Source organism: Mus pahari, chromosome X (assembly GCF_900095145.1).
Source record: "Mus pahari chromosome X, PAHARI_EIJ_v1.1, whole genome shotgun sequence".
In the NCBI taxonomy this organism is placed as follows: domain Eukaryota; kingdom Metazoa; phylum Chordata; class Mammalia; order Rodentia; family Muridae; genus Mus; species Mus pahari.
Window position 1 is genome coordinate 78,667,396 of NC_034613.1, and position 7,741 is coordinate 78,675,136.

At 39.6% G+C, this 7,741-nt stretch overlaps 1 pseudogene; it reads left to right on the plus strand.

The window, feature by feature from the left end:
* The first annotated feature begins 371 nt into the window (after positions 1-371).
* On the plus strand, positions 372-1,648 carry LOC110314583 (annotated as a pseudogene).
* The last annotated feature ends 6,093 nt before the right edge of the window (positions 1,649-7,741 follow it).

Below are 7,741 nucleotides of genomic sequence, written 5' to 3' on the forward strand. Positions count from 1 at the left end.
TCAACAGGAGGGAAATCATACTTAGTAATACAAACACAGCCAACTACCAAAGGTTGATAAGGTCATGAGTCTCAGAGGAGAAACCATTACTGCTAGTTTAGTAAATCAATTTAACTCCTAACAACATTCTTAATATCTGGCCTTATGTCTACAAAGAAATGCAGTTTTTGCCTCTCATTGTAGGCTTACATTTTTGGAAAGCTAGTTTATTTGGGGTTCTTTAATTCTTCAACCTCCCTTCTAGCCCGCCAACCAGAGGAATGAAAAAAAAAGGTTTCTTGGAAAAGAGAGTTGTGGACCTGTTTAGAAGGAGTTCTTTATGAGATCAGCGGGCAGTGATGCTGCTTAGAGAGGGTGGGGGCCCTTTTGCCATGGCTGCTGGATGGATCTCCAAACCAAATTAGGATGCCATGGTGTACATGGGAAATCTAGACAAAAAAAGTGAGTGAACCACTGCTGTGGAAGCTCTTTTTCAAGGCAGGGCAAGTGGTCAACACCCTCATTCCAAAGGATAGAGTCACTGACCAGCACCAAGGTTATGACTCTTTTGAATTTCTGAGTGAGGAAGAAGCTGACTATGTCATTAAGATTATGAAGATGATTAAAAATTCCATGGGAAGCCATTATGCGTGAACAAGGCTACAGTTTACAACAAAAACCTGATATAAATGCCAACACTTTCATTTGAAATCTGTACCCAGAAATTTATGAAAAGCTACTTTATGATACTTTCATTGCCTTTGAAGTCATCTTAAAGATCCCCAAGATTTTGCAGGACTCTAACACAGGCCACTCCAAAGATTATGCCTTCATCAATTTTGCTTCATTTGATGCTTTAGATGTAGCAGTTGAGGCCATGAATGGGCAGTACCTGTGTAACTGCCCTATCACTGTGTCTTATGCCTTCAAGAAAGACTCTAAGGGTGAATGCCATGGCTCAGAAATTGAATGACTTCTGGCAGCCCAGAACCCATGATCCCAGGCTAATCACCCTCATCAAATGTGTGTACATGCAACCCTTCTGCCCTTTGCCCCCAATTCTGTGGTTTCATCCCTGGGTTCTAGGCTTCCTCCACAAGGCATGCTGTCTCCTGGATAGTTCCCTTTTCCAGTGCCACCTCCTGGATCCCTCCCCCCTGGGATAACCCCAGCCATGCCTCCACCACCTATGCCACCTGGGGCTGGAGGACATGGACCCTTAGAAGTAAGAACTCCAGGGGCTAGACATCCTGGTCACAGACATTCACATCCTCATCCATTCCAACCAGGTAGGGTGTCCCATCCAGAGATGTCCCAAATTCAGCTGGCCCACCATGGCCCTCATGGCCTAGCATACCCCCATGCTGGGCCTCCAGGCTTGGGGGGGGAAGTCACCACACCTGCAACTTCCTGGAATGCCTTATCTTGGTCTTCCTCCTACGGCATGCCCCTCTGAGGGCTTCCTTTTGGATCTCCCATGGGTCATTCAGGTCCCATAACTCCACAAGGTATACTTGGGCCACCTTCATGGATGCCCCCTCATGGATACAATGGTCCTCCAAGACCTCAGCCCTATAGTTCACAGAGGGGGCCCCTCCCTCTACCCAGACCCACTCCATGGCTCCTAGTTCAACCTAGTGGTCCACTTCGGCTCCCACTTACTCAGTAAATTACCATACTTGGTCTCCTTCTTTTATCTTCTCTATATCTTCATTTCCTGGACCAATCAGACTTGTTGTAGCTTCTCAGGGCTGTACTGACCCTCTCAGCAACTCTATCCCCATTCCAATGTCATGTTTCCACAGGGGATTTTTCTTAATTTTTATTTTAAAATGTTGGTCCTAGTTTCTTTATACGTGTATAGAATAATAAAACTATGCTTGTTAAAAAAATGAAGGAGAAGAAGAAGCAGAAGCAGATGCAGAAGAAGAAGAAGAAGAAGAAGAAGAAGAAGAAGAAGANAAGAAGAAGAAGAAGAAGAAGAAGAAGAAGAAGAAGAAGAAGAAGAAGAAGAAGAAGAAGAAGAAGAAGAAGAAGAAGAAGAAGAAGAAGAAGAAGAACTTCTCCTTCTTTGGGGAAATTCCACTCTTGGTCTGGATAATAGCAGTTCAGTCAAATAGCAAACACCACACACAAATCAGTGGCAGTGACATGATTGAGAAGAATCAGAAAGGCTCCACCAAATTGGCATGAATCAGCCAACATACCATGAAAAATTATTTGGTGAGTTCTTTGTACAAAGTTAAGACAAATATCAGTGAAGACCAGCAAGGCAAATGAGACCAGTGAACTGTTGCAGGCCAGAAAAGACCAGTGAAACTTTGCATAGCTAGTATGATGCTACTTTGTCCATTCACTGATTGTAGGGTTCTACTTATACTCTTTGCAAATTTCCCATGCCTCATCAAGCATTTGCTTCAGCAAAACATCCTCTCACAAGAAAATTTTAGAAAAACATCATGTACCCTCACGTAAGAGAACTTCTGGAAAAATATGACACAAATGAGTTTACAAAGAAACCAGAGATTTCTGAATCATCTCATCAAAAATAAATAAATAAATAGATAGATAGATAAATAAATGGAAAGGAAAAATAAGAAATAAAATAAACCCAATAACCAAACCAATGAAACAAACAAAACCCTTCTCTTTGCAGCAAATAGAGATAATTAAGATAAAAACCATGACTGTCAAGATGCAGAGATTAGTGGATGGAGGGAAGTTTAGCGCTGACTGTTTCATCTACAACAGTCCTCCTGTACCTAAGGCTTAAGGAACATTGGAGAAGAGAGAGTACAAGATTGTAAGATCCAGAGAATGAAGAAATCTATTGTTTGACTATGGTTCCTAGAATTGACTGCCTAACTGTGACCTAAATAATGAGAATATCAATACACATGCTAATGTGTAAAGGACAAAACCTCATAGGGGAGGTCTGTTTTTTTTTTAAATTAAAAAATAATTTAACGATACATTTTTTGCAAGTAGTTCTTTACAATTTTTGCTTTATTCTTTTTTGTTGTTTTTTTTTGTTTTTAATTACTTGATTATTTTTTACACTCCATATTTTATTACCCAGCTCCCATCACCCTCTGACTGTTCCACATCCCATAACTCCTCCTCACCTCCATGTCTCCATGTGGATATCCCCCCCACCCCACCTGACCTCTAAACTCCCTGGGGCCTCTGGTCTCTTGAGGGTTAGGTGCATCATCTCTGAATGAACACAGACCCAGCAGTCCTCTGTTGTGTGTGTGTTGGGGGCCTCATATCAGCTGGTATATGCTGCCTGTTTGGTGGTCCAATGTTTGAGAGATCTCTGGGGACCAGATTAATTGAGACTGCTGGTCCTCCACAGGGTTGTCCTTCTCCTCAGCTTCTTTCAGCCTTCCCTATTTCAACCACAGGAGTCAGCAGGTTCTGTCCATTGGTTGTTTGCAAATATCAGTATCTGACCCTTTAAGTTCCATGTTGGGTCTTTTGGAGGGCAGTCATGCTAGGTACCTTTTTGTGAGTGCTCCATAGCCTCAGTCCTAGTGTCAGGCTTTGGGGTTACTCCTTGATCTGGATCCCACTTTGGGTCAATCGCTGGACTGTCTTTTTCTCAGGCTCCTCTCCTTTTTCATCTCTGCTGTTCTTTCAGACTGGAACAGTTATGAGCCAGAGTTATGCCTATGGGATGACCCCCTCTTTAACTAGAAAATATCATCCTGTATGAGGTATCTCAGACCCAAAATGACATGCATGGTATGTACTCAATAATAAGTGGTTATGAGCCAAAAAAAATTTACAGAATACCCAAGATACTGTCCACAGAACTCAAAAGTTCAACAAGCTGAAATGCCCAAATGAGGAGACCTGAGTCCCGTTTGGGAGGGAGAATAAAGCAATCACAAGTGGGGATGTAGGGACGGACTTGAGAGGAAAAGTGGACAGGATGGGCTGTAGATTGGTGAGGAGAGGGGAACCTGATCTCATATTGGGTGAGGGAAAAGGACTGAAGCGATGAGGGCCAGCATAAAGAATGGAAACAGGCAACCTTGGGAGATAGGAGTTTGGGGGACCCTCCAGTATATACCAGAGGCCTGGGAGGTAAGAGACTCTCAGGACTCAAAGGGAGAGACCTTAGATGAAATGCCTGACAGTAGAAACAGGGAATATATAGAGCCCACCTCCAGCAGGGTGAGGTCCTTATACATAAAACTATAGGCAATTTACAACTGCTAAGAAAGAGACAAATGATTAGAATTCGGGGGCATTTGGTGGTAAGGTAGAATCTTAGCCCAGTAGAAATCCCACAGAATCTACAAGAATGACCCCAACAAATACTCTTAGTAATAGAGTACATAGACTCTAAACTAGCCATCTTCTGGAACTAGGTAAGGCCTCAAATGGAGGGATTGGGACACCAACCCTGTCACAAAACCCTCAACCTACCTCCAGAGTGTTCTGGGACTAGAGACTAGCAAATTTGTCATCAAAGAGACCAGTAAGAATTCATCCAGCAATGATGGGAGCAGATGCAGTGTACCACAGATAAACATTATTAGGAAGAGCTCAAGGAGTCTTTTAGAGTATGAGGAAGAAGGATGGGAGGAAACAGTGGAGTCAGGGACACCAAGAGATCAAGGTCCACAGAATCAAATTACTGGGACTTATGTAGGTTCATTGAGACCAGGGAGCCTGTAGGAATGTGAGCTTGATCCGATGAATATATGTTACAGCTGAGTAGCTAGGTGTTCTTATAGTACTAACAGTGGGAGATTAGAGCTATATCTGACTCTTTTGTCTCCAGTTGTGACCTTTCCTCCTACTGGTTTGTCTCAACCAGCCTTGATATGAAGTTTTGTGAAGTCAAAATTTCTGGGGTTTTTTGAGATTCAGATGTGTCATATGATTTTTTTTCTGAAAACTGTCTTGTGAGAAGATATTTTTGTGGAAGCAGACACGTGTGAGGATGTTTTGCTGAGAACAGACACATGGATTTCTGGAAGTAGCCTGAAAAGGGGACATGTGAAATTTTTCATGAGAGAACACCTGTTGTTTGGAAAGGGTGTAAATATAACCTAACAGTGGATGAATCTGTGTGGTATTGGTTCACCTTGCCATTCTTACTGATCATCATTTGTCATGACTTCATAGAGAGAAACACACCAAGGAATTTCTGGTGCTGTTCTGGTGGCTTTTTCGTGCTTCTGTGGATTTGGGCCTATTGGCAGAGCCTCATGGTTTCTTCTGGATCAAAGTGTTATTGCAGATTTGTGAATGGTGCTTGCCAGTGAATAGAGCTACTATTGTTGATTCCTGTGAACTGAACTGCTGATACCCTGACAAGAGAGACAGAATTCACCCAAAAGTACTATTTCTAAACAGGTCCACATCTTCCTTTGCCCTGTTAATCTTTCCTTTTCAGTACCTCTGGTAAATGGTGGGTTAGAAAATAGGTTAAAAGATATAAGTACGTTTATTAAAGTAAGTTTGTGCTTAGTCTTATTGTTATGCAGTATTTGATTGATATCTCTCTGTGGCCTACTTTTCACTGCAGGGCGGCAGAGTGGGAGTAGAGCTTGGTAAGAGGGGAGGTAGGAAGAGGAGATGGGGCACTGTGTCAGAATGTAAGTATGAAAGAGGAAAAAAATTTAAAAAAGAAAATTCATGAAGTTCTATAAAAAAATGCAAAGGTTTATCCATATCAAATATATCAGTGGTAATTCTATATAAAATCTAAGCTGTTACATAAATCTAAAGCACATGGAAATTTTTTTTGTTTATTTGATATGTTATTTAAAATTAATTTACATATGCATCAAGAAATTCATCATAATATTTAAAATAGTGCCATATAAAGGTCCCTGTTGGCTTAAAATTTTCAAATCCTATTTTGATAAAGTTTCTTAAAAGCTCCAACCTTACTTCTAGCCCACCACCCACCAGAAGCTAATAGAAAGAAATAATAGCCCACCACCCACCAGAAAGGCTAATAGAAAATATGGGTTGTGGAGCTCTTTAGAAATTATTCTTTGGGAGCTATTCCAATCTTTATTGTCAGCAGTCCAGTCCTCTAGCACAACACCATACCAATGAGCAGCTGTAATCCAGTCCACTCAGCAATCAGCACCCAGATAACCAACAATGAAAGTTCAGGACAGAAGAAACAGTGAGGTTCCACAAATAGGCTCAATTCAGGAAGCCACAAGAAGGTGCTAGAATATCATGAGAAGTTCTTGAAGTTCATGAGTAGTTTCTCTCTACTTGTTGCAACAGGCAAAGATCAGCAAAGTGATGCAAGACCAACCAATACATTAGTGTTGCCAGTGAAGATTAATGAGGTAGAGCAAAGCAAAGAAAGCAATGCTAACACCTCCTCCCACTGTCTGTCAGGGTCATATTTATATTCTTTCTAAACATCATGTGTCATTGGATGTGTCTGCTTCAGCAAAATATCTTTTCACCTGTTTGTCCCAAGAAAACTTCACATGAAATAAATGAGTTTCCAAGGAAACCAGAAATTTCTACTTCCGTTCACTGTGAAGCTGCCACTGCTCCAAAACATGTCAGTTTCATATTAAAAGCTGTTTTAGTAGACCAATAAAGCAAAGGTTAACTCAAATTAAATATACACTGTTAATAACTTAGTGCTAATATTTCATGTTATGGCATTTGTGCCTGTAGAATATTACTAGTAGAACTTTGATAAATGCCATTTATCCAAATTATGAAACAAATGATAATTGAGAATATTGAGTGTGATATGGGATTAGCAATATACACAGCAAATACAGTTAAGTGTAAACCATTTCTTTATTCAGGATATATTTACTTTTATTTTTATAGGGACACCAACAAACCAAAAAACAGTTCTTATATTCATGGAGACTATTATTCTAAGAGAGGAAATCAATAAATACTGAATAAGTTGTAAATAATATGCTCACTGTTAACAAAATGTTTTAATTCACTTCTACAGATAAAAATGGGCATAGGTTAGGTTTTCCATATGTTAAAATGTATTTAAAAGTATTTGTGAATTCAAGCATTCATTTCAATGTCTTATGGTCTTATGTACTAGAAATATGCACAAAATAACCAAAAGTATTAATACATAGGTCTAATAATCACATTTCATGCCTAAAGTAATGAAGAGAATATGATAAAATTAGGTCAAAATTATTCTACATAAAAAGTTTTAATTCGAGCCAGGTGTGGTGGCACATGCCTTTAATCCCAGCACTCAGGAGGCAGAGGCAGGTGGATTTCTGAGTTCGAGGCCAGCCTGCTCTACAATGTGAGTTCCAGTATAGCCAGAGTTACACAGAGAAACCCTGTCTCAAAAAATTAAAACCACCACCACCACCACCACCACCACCAACAACAACAACAAAAAGCTATAATTCTTGTTTCCAACATTTATTAGAAAGAGAACAAAATCGGATTCTTAAATAAAAATGAAAAATTTAAATAGAACCAAGGTGTCTTTCTAAATAATTATTATTATTTATTCACAAATGCAGTCATCATTTTTACATGTGTTTGAAAATAAGATAGTTTTATTATGTTAGAATAATTTAATTGTATCTAAAATCTTCCAATATATATATCCATTATATCCAGTCAACAGTAAAATATTCCACACTGTCATTTCAAAGTTTAAAATCAAATCAATCATTTTTTGACATGATTGAACTCAGACAAGCATGTTGATTGACAATTTATCTTCTCTTCAAATTATTTCCCTTTAATGGAAACTTTAAATGTTTTCATT